Source organism: Elephantulus edwardii, unplaced genomic scaffold (genome assembly GCF_000299155.1).
Source record: "Elephantulus edwardii isolate Elephantulus edwardi_28Jun2011 unplaced genomic scaffold, EleEdw1.0 scaffold00153, whole genome shotgun sequence".
In the NCBI taxonomy this organism is placed as follows: domain Eukaryota; kingdom Metazoa; phylum Chordata; class Mammalia; order Macroscelidea; family Macroscelididae; genus Elephantulus; species Elephantulus edwardii.
Genome location: NW_006399903.1, coordinates 3,509,561 through 3,518,221, shown reverse-complemented (window position 1 = coordinate 3,518,221; position 8,661 = coordinate 3,509,561).

The window sequence follows — 8,661 nt, the reverse complement described above, 5'->3', positions numbered from 1 at the left end:
CATGCTTGGGAGGGTGGATGGACGGCGCAGGAGAGGAAGGCCCTCTATGAGGTGGATTGATTCAGTGACTGGGATAATTGGGATGGGAGTGTCAGAGACGGTGCGATTGGCACAGGACAGAGGGAATTTAGGGCTGTTGTACACAGGGTCGCTATGAGTCGCAGGCGACTCGACGGCACATAACAACAACAACAACATAATATAAATATATATAAATAATATTATAATTATTAAATAAATACAAATAATTATTAAAATAAAATTCTATTTTAATTGTGATTTTACATTCACAGAGAGGTTAGATTTTCATTCATTCATTGTTGTACATTTTACCCCCTTGCCCTCCCTTCCCCCTCACCATTTCACTTTTTTTTGTTATCTTCTTGTTGTTCTTGTTGTTGGTTGCCATCAAGTCGAGCATGACTCATAGTGACTCTATGAACAAAAGAACTAATGCCTTTCCATAACTATCGTCATTTCTCCAAGTTCATAGAGTTTCTAGAGGCATGTGGTTTAGGAAGTGGATGCCACTCCTGCTTCCAAATCTGTTTTACAGCTAGGAGCTCCACCAAACACTGTCCATGTTGGGAAACCATTATGGTATTTAGTATCCCAGTGGTACAAGATTCAGCATTACAGTTATCTTAGAACATTTAATTATTTTTTTCCCCATGAGGCCACCACAGAACCCTTAGGTAGGTAGGTCAAATCCACCAGAAAGATGGGAAATCTCCTCTCTTATGTTTTGCAGCCTCTGAAAACCCACTGGGAGGGTCCGCTATGAGTCAGTTCTGACTGCTCTGTGATGAATGCGGTGGTTGGTAGGTGTCATCGAGTTGATTATGACTCTGTGAACAATAGACTTGAACTTGGTCCTATCTTGTGCCATCCTCATCATTTCTGATATGTTCGAGTCCATTGTCAACCCAACTTCATTTACGGTTTACAGTCATCCTCTTTTTCATAAACCCTCCACCTTTTCAAGCACAATTTCTTTTTCTAAGGACCAGCCCTTCCTAACAATATATGCAAAGTATGTGACATGATCACTCTTGGCATCAGCAGTCAGGAGATCAAAAGACGAATTGCATTAGGTAAATCTACTTTCCAGAGTACTGAAAAGCAACTGTGTCGGTCTAGACCATGGCCTTCACAATTACTTGCTATGCATCAGAGAGCTGGATGATGACTAAGGAGGATAGAAGAATAATTGATGCCCTTGAACTGTGGTGCTGGAGAACAGTCTTGAACATACCATGAACTGCCAAGAAAACAAGTAGGGAGTCTTGGGGAGAATGAAACAAAGTTTCTCCTTGGAGGCTAGGATTTTGAGGCTCTGTCTTACATACTTTGGGCATGTGGCCAGAATGGACCAATCTTTGAAGGACATAATACTCAGAAGGGTGGAGGGACAGCACAGGAGAAGAACATCCCAAATGAGATGGATTGATATAGTGACTAGGGCAATGAGGGTAGATGTGTCAGAGTCAGTGAGATGGGCCCAGGATAAGGCAGGCTTCAGAGCTATTTATTGTACATAGGGTATGAGTACAGGCTATGAGTAGCAGGTGACTCAATGGCACATAACAACAACATGCGACATGAAGTTTCACCACCCTTGTCTCTAAGGAGTACCCTGGTTGCACTTTCTCCAAGACATATTTGTTTGTTCTTTTGGCAACCGATTCTCACCATGGCCCAATTGGCAGGATCATGATAGATGGTGAAGAGATTGAGATTGTTAACATCTTCAGTTTGCTTGGTTCTACAATCAACACTCTTGATACCAGCAGCTAGGAACTTAAAAAACAAATTGTATTGAGAAAGTCTGCTGTCAGAGACTTCTCCAAAGTACTGAAGAGCAACGATGTCAGTCTGGAGATTAAGGTGCACTTGGTCCAGGCCATAGTCTTTGCAATTACTTACTATGCATCAGAAAGCTGGACAATGACTAGGGATGATAGAAGGAGAATTGATGTCTTTGAGCCGTGGTGCTGGGGAAGAGTATTGAATGGATGGCTAGAAAACAATGGATGGCTAGAAAAACAAACAAGTTTATACTAGAAAGGGTGAAATCAAGGTTGTTCCTTGAAGGCAAGGATTCTGAAATTTTGTCTGACATATTTTGGACATGTCACAAGGAGGGACCAGTCCTTGGAGAAGGACATCATGTTTGGGAGGGTTGAAGGATAGCGCAAGAGAGGAAGACCCTGGACGAGATGATTGATTCAGTGGCTGGGGTAATGGGTGTAGGTGTGTCAGAGATCATACAGTTGGCATAGGATAGAACAGGGTATAGGGCTGTTGTATATAGGGTCATTATGAGTCATAAGCAACTCAATGGCATATAACATGAGATATTCTGCACACTTTTCCAATGCCACAACTCAAAGACCTCGATTCTTCTTCTGTTGCCCTTAGTTAATGTCCAGCTTTCAGACACATAGCAAGTAGTTGAAAATATTATGACTTGAATCACATGACCTTTAGTCTATAAATTGACAACATCGCTCTTGAGCACTTTGGAGAGATTTCTTGACACCAGATTTTTCCAATGCAATAAAGTCTTTTAATTCTCTACTAGGTTTTTATTATGGATCCAAGCAAAATCAAGTTATTGGCAACTTCTGTGTTTCCCCCCTTCCAACTAAAATAATGCTAGGAAGTTCCAGTGGCCTAGTGGCAAGAAGCTGCACTGCAATCCTGAAGGTACACATTTCAAGCCCAACACTCCTCTGTAGGAGAAAGATGGGCAATCTCCTCTTGTGCAATTAATTGCCTCTGAAAATCTGCCAGAGGAACAGCTATGGGTTGATGCCGACTCAAAGTTACACAACAACAACAACATTGTCATAACACTAGTTCATGTAGCTCTCCAAATTCTTGCTATGGCTCAGAGAGCTGAACAATGAATAAGGATGACAGGGGGAATAATTGATACTTTTCAACGGTAGCGTTGGAAAAGAGTACTGAATATCCCATGGACTGTCAAAAGAACAAACAGATATGTCTTGGAGAAGGCGCAGCCAGAGTGCTCTTCGGCAAAGATGATAAAGCTTTGTCTGGGCATGTTAGTAGGAGATGCTGTTCCTTGGAGGAGGACATTATGCTTGTAAAGATAGAGGGAGAGCAAAAGAGAAAAAAGCTCCTCAACCAAGTGGATTGACACAGGGACAGCAGCAATGGGCTCTCGTGTGTCAGAGATTGTGAGGAATGGACCAGGATAGAACAAGGTTTAGCTTTGTTGTTCATAGAGTCACTGTGAGTCTCATTCGACTCAACAGCACCTTACAACAACAAACATCATGATGTTGCCTATTGGCCCAGTGATGAGGATTGTAATAAATGAGTGAGTTCTCGTTCAATACCTTTAAGATTTAACATGTACATCTAAAGCCTAGCTTATTGCCATCTTTGATTCAGACTTACAGAGGTATCTAGGACAGAGTAGAACTTTGTGGAAGCAGATTGTCTCACCTTTCCTCCTAGAGCAGCTGGTGGATTCAAGCCCATCACTAACAGCTGGTTATGTTGGAATACTTAACCGCTGCACCACCAGAGATCCCTATATCTAGAGCAGGGTCTCTGAAATGCCTTTCCAAAAGTAGTGAATGTTTGCATAGTTTCCAGAAAGAAGGCAACTTTATCACCTTGTTTATTCTCGGGGCAATTTTATCAACCCTTGTAATCCTCCCTGAGAGAACTTCTTTAACTTGTTCAAGGTCACATAAGAAGTGAGAGGTAGAACAAGGATTCCGACCCAGACAGTGTGATTCCAAAGACCACACTGTTAATCCCTGGACTCTCTACTTTCTTCTTTTTCCACTAAACCACTTCTTATCTCTTTGCTGCTTTTTTTTAATAGCCTCAGCCCTCCCTTGCTTCAAGAGAGAAAAAAGATTGCCAGCTTCCCTAGGTGTGGACTCTACTCCTCCTCAATAACAGATTACATTGGTTCCTTCATTCACACAATTTTCTCAACCAACTCTACTCCTCCAATTGGGAAAATCTGTCAGGGTCCTCTCTAAAGTTCTAAAGAGCAACAATGACAGTCTGGAGACTAACTTGCACCTTATCTAGCTCGTGGTTTTTGTGATTACTTGCTATACATCAGAGAGCTGGACAATGACTAAGGATGACAGAAAAAGAATTGATGCCTTTGAGCTGTGGTGCTGGAGAAGAGAACATACTATGGAAAACCAAGAGAGCAAGCCGGTCTGTCTTGGAGAACGTGAAATCAAGTTTCTCCTTGGAGGCTAGGATTTTGAAGCTCTGTCTCACATACTTTGGACATGTTGCCAGGAGGGACCAGTCCTTAGGGAAGGAAATCATGCTTAGAAGGGTGGAGGGACAGCCCAGAAGAGGAAGACCCCAGATGAGATGGATTGACACAGTAACTAGGGCAAGGGGGTAGGTGTGTCAAAGACAGTGAGTCAGGTTCAGGATAGGGTAGGGTTCAGACCTACTGTACAGAGGGTCACTATGAGTCACAGGCTACTCAATGGCACATAACAACAACAAACAATCTCAAAAAAAAAAAAACCAAACACCCAACCCTTTGTTGTTTTATTCTGCTTTTATCACCATGTATTTCAGAGAATACCAAAGAATATCTATCTGTGCATTATTGACTAGACAAAGGCATTTGACTATGTGATGACAACATATTATGACTAACATTGAGAAAAATAGGAATTCCAAAACACTTAATTCTTAATTGTGCTTATGAGAAACCTATACCTAGACCAAGAGGCTGTTATGAGAACAGAGGAAGGAGAAAACTACATTTTAAAATCATGAAAGCTATGTGTCAGTGCTGTATGTTTCTCCATACCTAGTCAATCTGTATGCTGTACAAAACTTTCAAGAAGCCAGACTTTATAAAGAAGAATATGGTATCAGGATTGGAGGAAGTCTCATTAACCATCTTCCTTATGTAGGTTGTATGATCTTACTTCCTGAGAGTGAGGAAGACCTGAAACGCATGGGGCAGAAAATCAAGAACTACAGCCTTCACTGTGAATTGCATCTTGACATCAAGAAAACAGAAGTCTTTCCCATCTGGTCAATAGTCAATATTGTGATGGATGGAGAAGAGGTTAAGGTAGTCAACAATTTCATCTTGCTTGGATTCACAGTCAACACCAGAGGTCAAGAAATCAAGTAGAAACCAACACCAATAGGTATCAGCCATCAAGAAATCAAGAAATATAACACCTTGGGAGAATCTGCTGTCAGGGAGCTCTCCAGAGCAATGATGTCTAAAAGCTAAGATATCATTTACTTGGCCCAAGGACCACAGGCCCTTGGGCCTAACACAGTGACTATGGTCAACAGATATGAACTCTGTTCTATTCTGTGCCATCCTCATGATCTCTGATACACTTTTATCCGTTGCTGGAGTCACAGTGTCAATCCAGCTAATTGAGAGTCTGCCTTTCTTTCTCTGAGGGATAAGGAAATAAAATGGTGAAGTTCAATTCACTCCTGCTCTATCCTTATAAGAAGTCTGTGCACCTACTGCAAAAAAAGAATCTTCCAGACAATAAAATATACATAACAAAAAACCAAAAACAGACAAACACCTGGAGAGACACCCTCACCATCAATATTATTGACTAGGAGTGAAAGTATGCATTTGCTGGGCTTGTTTTTAGTCCCTGGATGGCATAGATGGCGAAACACTTGACTGCTAACAAAGATGGTAGTTCAAACCTAGCCAGTGGTGCCTCAGAATACAGGTCAAGCAATCAGCTTTTGAAAGGCAATTAGTCTCCTGATTTGTTGTCATTAGGTTGCTCTCAAGTTGCTCATGGCTCCCAGTAATTCTAGGACAAGCAGATCAGAACTTTTCCCTGTTTTGGACCATCCCAAAAGCTCTCTGCCATGCACAAGTCCATTATTGTAGTCACTGTGTCTGTTCATTTCTTTGAGGGTCTTCTTCCTTTTGCTGGTCCTCTGTCTTTCCCAATATAATGTCTTATATGTTGTTGTTGGTTTTGGTCGTTGTTGTTGTTAGGTGCCATCCAGTCCACTCTCACTCTATGAACAATTGTTGTTCTTGTGTACCATCAAGTCAGAATTGACCCATAGCCGACCCTCTCATGGTTTTGCAGGGCAGTTCCTTGCTTGGGAGGAGATTGCCCATCCTTCTCCCACAGAGCATCTGGTGGATTTGAATCAAGGGCCTCATCTTTACAGTGAAGAAATATTTTTTAGTCTCCTGTGTTAAGTACCGTCACATTGTAACCAACTCATAGTTGACCATCCAGCAGATTTGCAGAGGCAATAAATCACATGAGAAGATTTTCCATCTCTCTGCTGAGAAACAACTGGTGGATTTGAACTACCTGCCTTTGGGTTGGCAGCACAGCTGCTTAACACTAGAGTTTCCTATGGTTTCCTACAGGGAAAAATTATTCCTGTAACATTCGCTTTTGCAAACTAAAAATCCTTTTATTGTTACTGTCAGTTGACACCAAGTTGGTTTCAACCCATGATGATCTTACATATAATAGAATGAAATGCCTTCTGATTCTCTACCACCCCCAAGAAAGGATACAGTACAAATCTACTAGCTGCTGCAAAGGAGAAAGATAGACAGTCAACTCTAAAGCAATGTATGGTTTACTGCCTCTGAAAACCTGCTAGAAGGTCGGCTATGGGTCAGTTCTGACTCAAAAGTGTGTTGTTTGTTATTGTTATTGTTGTTAGGTGCTGTTGAGTTGAGTATGACTCATAGTGACCCTATGAACCCTGTCCTATCCTGAGCCATCTTCAAACTTCCTGACACACTAGAGCCCATTGCCGCAGTCACCATGTCAATACACCTGGTTGAGGGTCTTCCTCTCATTTGCCAACTCTCCACCCTCCCAAGCATCATGTCCCTCTCCAAGAAACAGCCTTTCCTAGCAACATGCCCAAAGTATGTGAGGAGAATCCTCATCATTCTTGCCTCCAAATAGCACTCTGGCTGCACCCTCTTCAAGATATATTTGCTTGTTCTTTTGGCCTTCCATGGGATGTTCAGAAGTGCTCTTCTCCAACAGCACAGCTCAAAGGTGTCAATTCTTCTGTCATCCTTCTTCATTGTCCAGTTCTCAGATGCATAGCAAGTGATTAGAAAGACTATGGCCTGAATCAGACACACCTTATAGTCCTTAGACTAGCATCATTACTCCTCAATAATTTAGAGAAGTCCTTAACTATAGACTTTCCTAGGGCAATGTGTCTCCGTATACCCTGACTGCTGATACCAAGGGTGTTAATTGTGGATCCAAAGGTATAGAACAACAAAAACAACAACATCACCCTCTACTTGTAGTTTTATATTTATAGACATGCAATAACACCAGTTTTCACACTGGATCATTGTTAGCTTCAACTTTACCCAATTCAGAAAAAAAGTAATTCAACTTTTCTAATAAGTAAGTAGAGATATATAGTCAATCCATTGCATGCCAGATAGTTATGATCGCATCCAAACTTTCTGATAATGGCCCTAATGCTTGTAAACTCATAATGTTGGCTTGAAGAACAATGGTGTCTCTCTGGAGACTAAGGTGCATCTGATACGGGCCATGGTCTTTGCAATCACTTGTTATGCATCAGAGAGTTGGACAGTGACTAAGGAGGATAGAAGGAGAATTGATGCCTTTGAGCTGTGGTGCTGGAGAAGAGTATTCAGGGTACCATGGACTGCTAGGAAAATGAACAGATTCATCCTGGAAAGGGTCAAACCGGGTGGCTCCTTGGAGGCAAGGATTCTGTGGCTTCGTCTAACATACTTTGGACATGTTGTAAGGAGGGACCGGTCCTTGGAGTGGGACATCATGCTTGGGAGCGTGAAGGGACAGCGCAGAAGAGGAAGGCCCTCTAGGAGGTGGATTGATTCAGTGACTGGGGTAATCGGGATGAGAGTGTCAGAGACGGTGCAATTGGCACAGGACAGAGCAGAGTTTAGGACTGTTGTACATAGGGTGGCTATGAGTCGCAAGCTACTCGACAGCACATAACAACAACAACCAACTTAGCAACAAGAGTTAGTTTTACTATCATAATGGTGAGTGCTAGTGTCCTTGAAAGTGTCATGAATTCACTGGGAGTAGAGACTCATGGCTCACCCAGGAACAGTAAAGGCGCCATATACCAAGCCCTCTCTGGGGTCATGTGTCCGGCCTAAATAGGCATTAGATTCTGTGATCAATCAATACATTCTACACAAAGGTATTCCTTTTTCAGCCACGGATATCAGATCCATTCTGTATGCGGGACTGAGCCTTGTGAACTATGGGGAAAGACCTGGCTGTAATCACCCACATTTATGAAGTCAGTCACGAGATTCCTATGACAGTGCAAAGAAGCCAGCAGGGAAGAGATCCCAGCTTCCTGCTCTAGCTGATGTTGTAAAGAATCCACTAGATTCTGGGTGGAAATTGACCCATTTCTGATGACGTTAAGAAGGAAGTGGTTTTTGTAGAGTTTTTAAATTGTTTTGCTTTGGACCCTGTTCATGTTTGTTGGGAGTTTTGTTTGAGTTTGGTTTTATGGACTTTTTTCCCCCATTTGCTTATTTTTTTTAAATTTAGGTTGTTTATTTTTCATTTCAATAAACATCTACAGAGATTTTGGGATTCCATTCATTCATTGTTGCACCATTCT